At 37.4% G+C, this 12,661-nt stretch overlaps 1 protein-coding gene across 1 annotated transcript in view; it reads right to left on the bottom strand.

The window, feature by feature from the left end:
* The window catches only part of siah1 (siah E3 ubiquitin protein ligase 1), a 37,751-nt gene extending 34,690 nt beyond the window's left edge, over positions 1 to 3,061 (bottom strand). The window contains exon 1 of the mRNA XM_077568373.1: positions 2,838 to 3,061. The gene's annotated coding sequence lies outside the window, so the exon portion shown is untranslated. The remainder of the gene's footprint in view (positions 1 to 2,837) is intronic.
* Between the last annotated feature and the right edge of the window lie 9,600 nt (positions 3,062 to 12,661).

Raw genomic sequence — 12,661 nt, 5'->3', positions numbered from 1 at the left:
GGTTAGTTTCACCGAAATGCTTTGTTTTGAAACAAAAAGCGGAGAAAAAGAGCTTTTTGTGAAACGATGTTATTTCATGCACTCTAGTGAATTGTACACTACTTTTTGTCCATGAATGATGCCACAAACACCTAAATAGTGCTTTACTTCTGTAATACACCACCACCAACAATGAAAAAGTGTTTTTAGATTGCAAAAGTTTATTTCCATTCAACAGTAACAATTTGACAAAACAATTTCGCAAACTATTAACAAATGTGTGCAACTGTGGTACTATTTACAATTATGTGGATGTTTCAAATACAGTTTTTCTTTTTGTAACACTGCCCTGCGTGCAAGGAGAGGGAGCAGGATTTGCACAACAGATACGTTTCACTTCGATTGTCCGTTTCGCGTGCAGACGTTACACTTTCTTGACGGCCTTTTTTTTTCTCCGGGGAATAGCAAGTAGCAGACTGTACCCACTACTCCGATGAATATGCATTGGACTCGGGGCACTCTTCGTCGCCCGATTGAACGTCCGCCTGAGCGTGCTCGGTTGTGCTCCGCGTTTTCCGGTGTTAGCATCGCTAGCCCGTGAACCTTTATGACGTCGTCATAGCCGCCGTGTCAGCGCTTCCAACTTCGGCGTCAACCTCTGAGTCACCATCATCATCATCATCGATGATGATCATCGTCGTCATCAATGTGCTCTTTAGCGTTGGTCGATGCCTTTCATCTTTGAAAAAAATTCCCAAGTGTGAGCTACTTGCAACCGGTCACCATTGTTCCCTTCTTCTGCCATCTAGCTCCGCCTCACGTCTTCTACTGCCGCGTCAATGCTTCCAACCTCGGAGTCACCATCATCATCATCGATGATGATCATCGTCGTCATCAATGTGCTCTTTAGCGATGGTCGATGCTTTTCGTCTTTGAAAAAAACTGCTCGAGCGTGAGCTGCTTGCAACCGGTCGCCATGTTCTCTTCCCTTCCCCAGCCATTGTCCCCTCTAGCTCCGTCTCACGTCTTCTACTGACGCCTACCCAATCTTGTCAAAATAGTCATTGCTGCCATCTTGGGGCCAAAAATAGTCATTAGGCTAACTAGATCTGCTTGAAACTTTCACCACAGCTGGCCAAGGCCATTTCAAAAAAGATTTTTTTTTAAAATTGGATGACGTCTTTTAACGCCATTGGCGCCCCTCCGTAGGTTTTTACTTGATGTCTTAACGTCCATGGCAGTGAAAGAGTTAACAACCCTGTGTTGCCTTAAAATTATACTTGACTCATTTAGCCATTTTCAGCAGTAACAACTTCATATTTTGTCTATAATTAATTTGATAACTTTATTATTTTTCATGTACAATTACAAAAACTAATTTTGCCAGTCGACTAAAAATTACATAATTAGTGCTCAGGGCTCACATGACTAATCATGGCTGAGTTTGCTAACGTCACATGGCCAAACCAGGAAAACAGGTGAGCCATGATTGGTTGTAATTTAAATTGGTCGTAATTGTAATTTTCAGTTGACAGCGAGTGGCAAAATGTGTTTTTTTAATGTATTAATTGTAAATAAAAAATAATGCAATTATAAAGTTAATTATGGACAAAAGGTTTACTTTTTATTGCTGAAAATGGCTAAATGAATCAAGTATCCCTTTAAAAGACACATCGCACAAGTGACTGATATACCACGCACATTGCCACCATAAAAATAACTGCAACACATACCATTGTTTAGACATGTTTTGTAAAATGCTGTGCTCCTAATTATATTGGGGAACACTGCAAAAAACACACTTCTAGGAGTGTTGAAGCACCACTGTTTATGCTTGACTCAGTGAGTGTTGTTATGGCAACAGGCTACTCAGCTGATCACTAAGAGTTTTTGTGAGTCCAATGAAAAAAGGCTACAGGTGCAGAGTCTAATGCCACCTTTTTGGTGCATCCTCTTTCTTTAATTAAATGAGAGCAATGACAATGTAGTCAGTGTTAATTTTAACGAATTTTCTACAATACAAAGAAGCTTGACAATGTGCTCCAACTCAAGCTAAAAATATACATTTGTTGCTCGTAATGTCGCTTATACATGGAATAAAGCTAATTTTACACCAGAGCATTAATCCCCACAAGTATAGACGCTAAATGACGAAATGCAGCCGAGAATGTACCTCCCAGGCTTGTTCAGTACACGTACACAGGTGTGCATGTTACGACCAGGTCTACTTAGAGCACCCGATTAAAAAGATGAGATAATGTTCGAGGACGCAGACGTTCCAATTACATGTTACGCTCAATGCTGACATTCAAGCTTCTACTTGAAGCCAGGTCACTCACAGCAACCACAACCAAGTCAGTGTTGATCTTTCAACTAACACTGTTCACTAACACGGACATTCTAAAGTATAAATTTATCTTGAACCAAACTGAGTCATTTAGGTTGAGCCAAACTGCGTCAACTACAAAATGTGTGAAATTGTGTGATTTTCGGGGCAAACAGCGGCATGTTCCTAGCTGGCTTGTTACAGACACACAAGGCCTTGTCGTGACGGACAGCAGCAACCTTAGCATTTAAGCTCACGAAATCGATTATTTGTTGGCGTAGCGAGCCAGCTACCAAAACAAACAAACGAAAACGTGTCCACTTGCTAGAAGTAACGCGTCATGTTCGTCTGAACGCGACAACTAAAGGATTATTTAACAAATAAAGGCCGCAAACAAGCTAGCAACACGGCTCTCTAATGTTAGCCCCCGCGCTAATGGAGGGGAAGCTAACGCTGTTTTGAACAAGCACACTCGCTCAAACAAACAAACAAAAACGCATCCTTTCGCCATCAATAGCATGACCCGGCTTACCTCGGAAGAACTATCCTTGACTTCACCGCGAGTAAAAGGACGTATACGCAGAGAGGAGGTCGTCAGCGGGTCAGTGTAGTCCGTGTTTCTTTGATTAGCTGCAGGGATACACATTCGCCAATGCTCGTGAAGCAGAGGCGAGACGCCAGGCGCTAAGTAGTAGCAACTAGCAGCCGCTCGGGCTCGGCCTCGCGCACAAGTTTGCCTCGGGAGCGCGCCCATCACTTGCCATCTCAGCCAGCAAGCTCTCATAAAATCAAAGTTTGGCAGTACAGCACTTGCTGTATCTTCACAAGGCAAGGAGAGTGTATTTATTTAGCACCGTTCAAACACGAGACAAATTACTCGTGCTTTACTAAGACAAAAAAATAAAGAGGATTAAAAACATAATTAAATGAAAAGGTGAAAATCAGGTTGAAAATCCTAACTAAAAAGAAACAAAATGAAGGAAATTGGCAAAGCATATTACACACAATGAATTTGTTTCAACAGTCTCATATAGGTTAGTTAGTGGTGTGCAATAATGCAAGATTTGGTATTGAAACGATATAAAGTAAATATCAGGTGAGTCTCGATAATATAGATGATAATTTGATATTGAGATCGATATGATACTTTAAAGAAAATAATAGTTATTGAAAATTCAGAGCTTAGCCTACGTCACAAGTCAAAATGGCAGTAAACTTGGTGAATGGAAACTCTGCTCATTGACAAGAATTGGACTTTGGATCGTCGATATTTCATTTGTGAGGATTATTTTGATTTCAAAATGTGATGAAATGCTGTTTGACTACTACTACTGAAGAAGGTATATTAAAAATCCATACTTTTGCGTGTCCAATAAATCAAATTATGGGATAAGAAATGAACAGAGTTCCTGCGCAGGATAATTTATTCCGGAGATCTCCGTTACATCATTGAATCAAACTCAAACAGTTTCAGATTACATCATTGAACAAACTCAAACAGTTTCAGATGAATAATGCCACTCCTCTTTCAAAGAGCCCACACTTTATTACAATCAAATTGCAAGAACAGTGTCTCCAACTCCGCCCCTCATGAATAAGTAAATGTGTTATATAATGGAAAAATACAGGTTGAAAAACAGAATTCTCAGCACACAGATACAGCTGTATTCGTCTCTCGTCAAAATATACTTTCAAGGCACTTCTCAGTACTTTCTCCCATAACAAAATCTCACAAACAAGTTGAACTCAACAGCTCCTAATGTAACATAATTATATGAGTGTGCGCTCTCTCTCACAAACAGAAATGTGTTTTCGCACAGAGAAGGAACTTCTAGACCAAACAATGTGTCCCACCTTAAGGTCAAATTATACTGAGTTCAAAACTACTTTACCTACTTCACATCTATAAAACATTTCAACATGGTTAATATAAAGAATTAAAATGTTAATCATGTATAACAATGGTTAATATATGAAATAAAGTATTAAAAATGTTAATAATGTATAACACTACTACTACTACTTCTTCTACTACTACTACTACAAATTGCCTGCTTTGTATGTTAGTCACAGGCGAAAGCATACGCCAGTTGTTTTTTACTGTGTAAAGGAAGCATTTCCATTACGGAAATATCAGAAATGCCCGGATGTTCTGAATTGTCAAACTCTATCGTTTTAGTTCATTTGTTTAAAATCCAGTAAATATAGAATTCATTTTAATGACGTCACTAGTCAATAATTGTATAGGAGAGAAAAATAACTCAAGTACTGATCTCATGATACTGCAGTCAAGCAATAACAATACCCGCATGTCTCTGTATCGATTTGGATTAGTCCGCCCACAACTCATTAGCTGTTGACTGACATTTCCTCATCTCATCATTGAGGCCGTGGTGATGATCTGCATGTGTGATTTGGTGATCTGCGGAGCCTTGCAGTAGTTTTGTATCCTAACTTGCTGAAGCACCCCCAAACATGGCCTAAATACGCGTCTGGGGTAAGCTAAGATGATGTATGTTAGTGTTTACTGTATTTTATTCATTTCCTACAGTTTGTTTTCAAACGTTACAATGGTGCAATGTTGACCAATGTGCTCAACCAATGAGCGACCATCAGTTATTTTTTACCCATAAGGTAACCCAGATGGTATCTAGAGGTGGGACCAAATTGTCTGTTACAATACAGTAAGTGTATTGTACGGGCATCAAAAATTGATAATGATATTGTCGCTGTCTGGTGAAAAAGCAGACCGCCAAAAACGTCAATTGACGTTATTGGCGATATACAGTGGGCATGTCAATTGTTTTTGTTTTTTTCCTCAGTGCAACGTCTTGTGCAGTGCTACTTTGTGGATGAGCTGGAACCCACTAACTATGGCCAGCAGATGGCAGCATTGCATTTCTTTTCAATGGGCTCCTGGGTATCAAATTACATGAAAACATGGCAGATCTTAGGAAATAGAAAATTTTCAACGATCACGTGAATGATCAAAGCATTTGTCACATTAAATCAAATTCACAGAGCGTCACTAAAGAAAAAATGTTAGTGTCAAAGTCACTGTTGTGCAGAAAAAGTATGTTTTCACAAAAAGCTTGTTTTCTCCTTGTTTTTGTTCCCATTTTTTCTTTGATGTCAATTAAATTACCTATTTACAAATGGTGATTACTAAAAAACGGAATAAGGTAGAAATGAAATAATGAAATCCAATCTTTCATATGGTATCCTATCCACCATGTTTATGTAGTCATAACAGTATTCTGTTTGCCTTGACAGATAAGTGAAAATGCTCAAAATCGGCTGGCACTCCTATTGCAGGACAATTATTGTTATGATGCTGTTGTCAGTTTTGACAATAAAAGTTCAATAAAAAATCGTCTGGCACTGTAGGGGTTGTTTTTTGGCTAATGTTTGGCAGTAAAAGAGTTAATCTTAAATGTATTTTGCCCTTAAAAAAAAACCTTATGTTACCTTCAGCTTCATCAGCTTTTAATCAGGCTGTACTGTATTTTTGTGCTAATTGTAAGAGCAGATATTGTGGAAGGTTCTCTTGCAATTCAGCCATTTTGCTAAGCTTGTTACACACATACTAACAATTGGGCCTCATTTGAAACCTCTGACTCGTACCCGGATTTGCCAGTGGGAAAAGTGTGACCAGCAAGAACAGTTGTGTTGAGACGAGTTGGTAACACGTGGTAGAAAACGGAGCAAAAGTTATAAGACATGTTTTTTCTGATATCCTATAAAAGCGATCACAAATCATCACAAAGCAAATATTTGAGATAGTTGAGGTAGCTGGTGTCAAAGTTTGTATGCACCCTATCATGTAATTTCATTTAATTAACTTATCAGTGATTGCTTGAGTGGAGACGCCACACTGTGTGACAGTTGATGCATTTAAAGAACTCAAACTTCTTCTTAATCTTTTTTAAGTGTTATTCTTTATTACCTAAAACAAAACACAAATTAATCAAACCTGTCATCATCTGTGTTATTGCTTTAGGTTTGTCTTAGATTTTAGTTGCTGTGTCCTTTTCGTCCCTGTTGTCATTGTCAGTCTCATCAAGTTTTATCATGTCCACTTGTCATCTTGGTTCCTTGTGACATCCAATCGGCTCCCTCCGTCACGTGTGTCTTGTCCAGGTGTCTGTCGTTTAGTTCCCTACTTGCAGTCCTTGTCGGTTTATTGTCCACGTATGTTTGCTTCTTCAGTTCTTCTCAAGTTTTGTTGATACAAGTTTTTGAGTCATTCTACCAGAGAAGTGCCATTTGAGTCCACAACGTTTGATAAAGTGTACAAGGCACAAATCATGTGCCAAAGTGTGTTTATAAAGCTTAAATGTTTTAATTTCATTGTTGTTATACCATTTTTAATCACTTTCATGAAGTACATGGCCATTTTCACATCCCCTTATTGACCAACATTTGCATCTAAAATATCACCAAATAAATTAAAGATTTTTATCAAACCTTTATTATTTCCACAAGTATAAGTGTGTCACTGATTCCATAAAATATATTTATTAAAAATAAAACGTTATTTTTAGTTTAAAAAAATAAATCATTATGTGCATCCCTCAGTTTATCTTACCACACTGTGACACTTTTTAGTTTTGTCTATAAATTACTGACTGTTGCTTTAAGTGACATTACAAAGAGAAAGTGACAACATTTGAAACTCTGGAGCAGCCAGGAAGAAAGAAAGAAAGTTCTGACATTCTTTTTAATTCTTTGTTGTTGCTGCTGTTGTTGCTGTTGTTGGTTCATGTTAGACTAAGGTCGGTCAAGCTCAACCCAACCACCCCGCCATGCAAGATTTATAGGGGAAACTTTTTTTTTAAATCAAAACTTTTACACTTTTAAAGGAACTTGACCACATGTAGAACATTGGCCATTTTTGGGTGAAATTTATCACCACATCACATTTTATTTTGACTGGGTGGTTCTTCTTCATAATGTGACAGTTTTTCAGCAGAAGTAACCACAGGGTCATCTTGTAAAAAAAAAAAAAATAATAATAATAATTAAAAAAGGGAAAGAGAGTGAAATGTTTCATGAATTAACGCTGAATAATGTTCTTGTTTTGCGGACTAATCAAAGGACTAATATTTTTATTTCAACTTTTGAAGTCCATATTTTTTTGTTGTTAAACAATGACATCGATGACATATGAAATTCATATTTCATGGCTAATGAGCCTAAAAAAACGGATTAAATTACATACTGTCTGTTGATGGTTTTAAAAAAGACATTTTACTAGTAGCAAAACATTAGGAAAAAAACAAATATGATTACTATTTTATATAAATAGTGTAGCTATATTGTCCGTGTCGTGGTACAAAATAGCTACAAGGTCTAAATAAATAAAAAAATATATTTTTGAACAAGATTTTATGCCTGAGGTGGGAAAATATGTGTCTTTGGGGAGGATTAATTTCATGTTTTGAGTTTGCTCAGCATGAAAACTTTACAAATTGCAAGGTGGAAATGGCAATTGTCTCAGAGAATGACTCTTTTGGGTTTGTTACATCCTCCCTGTTATTTTGGACTTTTGTTAATTAGCATTTTTTAAATTCTTCTTAGTACCTTTTTGCTATTTTGATAATAAACAGTTTTTTGAATCCTGACCTTGCTTCATGGCCCTTGGGCCCACATCATCACAATTTCTGAAAACACCATTATTTAAGGGTGCTACATTGATTCCATTTGTATTCCAGTGGGGGCTATAGCACCTTCATGTGCCACACTGACCCTCCATGGAGCTATACAACTTTACAAGAACAACATTGCTCCTTTAAAGGATCCATGACATATGTATTTTTACACACAAACTGTTCCCAAGTGTCTTAGATTAATAAACAATCTCTGAGACCCTTTGGTCAAAACACATGAAGGATAAACAATTGCAACACATAACAACGTTTGGGTAGTTTATTTCTCAATCAAGTGGGGAGACCCAAACCCCGGTGAGTATTAAGCTGTTCTGGCATGCTGGAATTTGACTTTCTGCCCGATCACAACAACACATGTATTGTAGAATGGATCTAATCCCCGCGAAAATGAAGAAAGGAGTGGAGGAAAGCCAGAGACAGAGGTTTTGAACAGGATGCGTGTACGGAGGAAAAGAGGAGGGTGGAGAGGCTGAGGTTACAAAAAAAGTGAGTGAGAGGCAGCCGCTGTTCCCACTGCCATCAGCAAATTCCACACATAACTCTGCTTGGCAGGAGACTCTCGTCCAAGATGCAATACAAATTCCGGACTCTGGCTCTCATTGGCTCCTTGCAGAGTTGATGAATTTCTTATGGAGAGCATGGTCCAAATTGCACGTGTGGACCTTGAACCAAAGTGAGGGGGGTTGCAATGGAGAAACACAATGCAAAGTAGAATGCCCCTCAACATTTGATCCTGGTCAGGCTTGTGAGTGAGATGGGATGGAGCATATCACAGTTGAGAGACGGGTACACCTTGACCTGGCTCCAGGCTAATTGCAGGACATATATTTAGATGAACAGATGATAACACACATTTGTACCTATGGGAGAGTTTCCAATTGGATCGCCATTTTCTGAAGAAAAACAAAACAATAGATGTAAAAGTTGACTTGTCAAGCACGACAGTTCAGTGAGTGAACTCCACAAGTGTGTTTCTCTGTTTGTTGTTGCTTTTTCCCCCCTGATATTATAAAAAATATTCAGTGATGGCAAATGAGAAAAATTAAATGTTGATCATACAATTTAATTTATTACAGCCGAAAGTAGGACACACAATGCTGTCTTGGTTGCTCAGTAAAATAAGGCTGCAGTGCCAAATACATGGACAACAATACTACAAGACAAAAATTGCACAGTCTTATGTGAAAACCCAAATTAGGTGAAATACTGTAGCTAGGACTGAGGCAATGTCACCTTTACTGTATTTTTATACCCAGCACAATGGAACCGAACTTACCTCTTTGAATGACTTTAAACCCAGACAGAGCATTTCCGACTGCCTCCTTAACATATAACTGTTTTACGTAATGTATACATCAATGTGTTTAAATTGTGTGTAAACTGTAACTTTTTACTGACATGTATGCAGCGGTAATTTTGAAAATAAATTTTCATTTACTTTTAATTATAATTTTTGACAAAAATGAATTAAAGTTTTTGCCATAATTTAGTCATCATTATATTTTAGTAAATTAAAATGACATACATGCAGTGATAATTTTATTACAAGATTTTTTTTTTAGATGAAAATTAAATGAAAACTAAAATAGAATTCATTCATTCATTAAGACGATGACGATAACTAAATTGACTGACAATTTCATCAATGACTAAAACAAAAACAACACTGAAGAAAATTCACAAAATCCAATCGGAAGAAGGAATGAAACGCAGGTGGAAGGAAAGAACCACTCAGAAACTATTCACTGCACTTTATTTAATGTTCAAACATGTTTACATTCATTATGCAGCTGTAAGATTCATCTTGGGCAATTATACACTTTTTTTTAAAGGTGAAAACTAAGTTTTAAGATGGCATATTATTGTCAGTTCAACATTTTTCATTAAAACAAAGTTTAATAAAGACACCATTGTATTTAATGTGTCTTGCGTGTTAAACTACAGTTACAGATAGGTGTGTTATAATTTTTTGCATAAAAGTTTAAATGTATACTGAAGGAAAAACAATTAAATTGGCATTTTCGGCGACTAAAATTGGAATTAAAACTACTGCTGTCAAAGATAAAGTGTTAACTCATTGATTATTAACTCATTGATTAATCACCCAAAAATATTGTATTATTCATGTATTAACGCAGATTAATCACACTATTAATTTTGACCGCATATGATCCTTTAGCTTGACAGCGGATGGTTACGTTAAAGGTAGCACAGGTTATGTTTGCGCAATAAACAACTACATGCATTAAAGTAAAGCGTTTAATAAATGTTTGCGTATGACATTCAGAATATTTGTTCATGTCAAACTATTGGGGTAATTTTTCCCCCCATTTTAAATTATGCAAGAAGACGTCTTCATAGCATTAAATGTCGAAAAAAAAATTAACACATAACAGGTCCTCTTCAAATTTGGCAGGCACATTTAAAAAAAAAAGAAGCCTTTTTTAATTATGTGATTAATCATGATTAATCAAAATTCTAAAATGTGATTAATCGATTAATCTGATCTGAAATGTGATCATTTGACAGCTGTAATTTTGTTGCAAGTTGCAACTGTAAACTGTTCCGCCTTTTGGCCGAAGAGGTTTTTAATCTCAATAGGACATTTCTGGTAAAATAAAGGTAAACTAAATAAATAAATGGATTGGCATGGGATAAAAACCGCCCATACTGCTGAGTTAAAGCTACAAAATGGGTTACCTGGTTAAAAATAATACACATTTTATTGCCAACATTTTCTAAGAAAAGTACACAACATTTTCAGTGGGTGGCTGTCAACCCTGCCTGGGATTTGAACCCCAAACCTCGTTCCAAGCCAGCACTGAGCCATCTAGCCGCCACCACCACCATTTCCCTATAATATTATATTCAATTTATTTAAACTTCAGGACACCACAAAACTGTCAAAAAAAAGGCGACCAGGTTCAACTCTTCAGCCCAGCAATCCAATCTTCAACCCAGTCTACTGGGTCAAAAATAATGAACCCAACCTTGGGTAAAAGCAATCAAATCTTGTGAAAATCCACAGCTACCCGGTGAGTGGGATGGGAAAACAACCCATATAAAGAGATTCATCAGCCTAAGCATTAGAGCTGGTTCTGGTTCATACTTGAAGTTGTGAGCATAATTCACGCAAAGGCTCATGGGGTGTTGGAACTAAATATCTACATGGTTGCTTCATTTCACACTTGATGGGTGGAAGGCACTCTTCGGAGACAACAAGTATTTTTATACAAGCTATTAAAAGTCACTTTTCTATAATATGTTGTAGTATATTTTTGAAATGCCATAATCTGCCATTGGCAAAGTTGAATTAAAATCCTAAACAATGGAAAGGAATGTGTTCAGAGGTTCCACTGATATCAAGTTGCCAGTTTGACACAAATTTTAACAAAATGTGCATACCAAAAGTTTCCATCTGCTGTGTTTTCTGTTCCTTTTTAGCGGTCCAAGACTCCAACTTCTGCTCACCAACAACAGTTGAAGACATATAATACCGACAGGTGGATGTTATAGCTAGATATTGGTATTCAGGAGCGCAAACACTTCATTCCAGACGATACAGTACAACTTTTTTTTATTAGCATTGGAACTTGCTGAGAAGTACAAAATAAATCACAGCAATAGTTGCATGTCAGTATAGGGATCGATTGACATGTGCTCTGTTTGACAAACTTGTCATGAAGCATTATGACTTCAGTGAGCATATCAAGGCTAACCACACGCAACAGGGTTTAACATCTACAACACACAATTGATTACCGCAATCAAAGCCAGTGATTAGTTTACGCTGGAGTGCGGTGGAAGTCTAAATTAAAAAGAGGTGGCTTTTCATCATGCTGCACTTACTTCCATTTGACCCCGATTTTGTTTTAGGAGGTAGACATTTGAGAGACACATACTGTTGTCATCATTGAACCTTCACCAACTAATTGTCTTGCTCAGCAAGGTTATGAGAACTACAGATGTGGAAAATGTGCATATTGTGCCAACACAATTGATACAAAATCTTTTAATCATCCCCATTCGGTTAAGAAATACAAAATAATGTATTAATTGTCTTTTTACACATGTTATTTATGTACTTATTTGCCCATGTGGGCGTGCCATGATGTATGTTGGTCAAACAAAGCGTAATCTAAAATTGCGGATTGCAGAGCATAAAGCAGCCATTAGAAATAATCATTTTGATTATGCTATTGCCAGACATTAAGATAAAAATCATGGTTCTGCAGCTTCCCTTAGCTTTATTGGTAGTGAAAGAGTAGTGTGTAATCCGAGAGCTGGCGACATCATCTAACACAGCGGTGGGCACACTCGGTCCTCAAGGGCCGGAGTCCTGCAGGTTTTGGATCTTTTCCCCTCTCCAACACAGCTGATATGTTATCAGGCTTATGCAGAGCTTGCTGATGAGCTGATCATATATCAGCTGCGTTTGAGCAGGGAAGCATCCAAAACCTGCAGGACGCCCTCGAGGACCGAGTTTGCCCACAACTGATCTAACAGCTTCTGTTTCCTATAATATTGCTAATGCCTTCAATGGTGAATGGATGACTGTGTTATTGTGGCTTGTTTTTTGTGTATTATTTTTTTTTTAAAGTCATGTGATCTTGATCTGTAGCATACAGCATACTTGTGAATGATTATGTCAGATTTGAGGTGAACCTGATGCCACTGGACGCAAAGC

The sequence above is a fragment of the Vanacampus margaritifer genome, chromosome 6 (genome assembly GCF_051991255.1).
Source record: "Vanacampus margaritifer isolate UIUO_Vmar chromosome 6, RoL_Vmar_1.0, whole genome shotgun sequence".
In the NCBI taxonomy this organism is placed as follows: domain Eukaryota; kingdom Metazoa; phylum Chordata; class Actinopteri; order Syngnathiformes; family Syngnathidae; genus Vanacampus; species Vanacampus margaritifer.
This window is presented reverse-complemented; position numbering and strand designations above follow the sequence as displayed.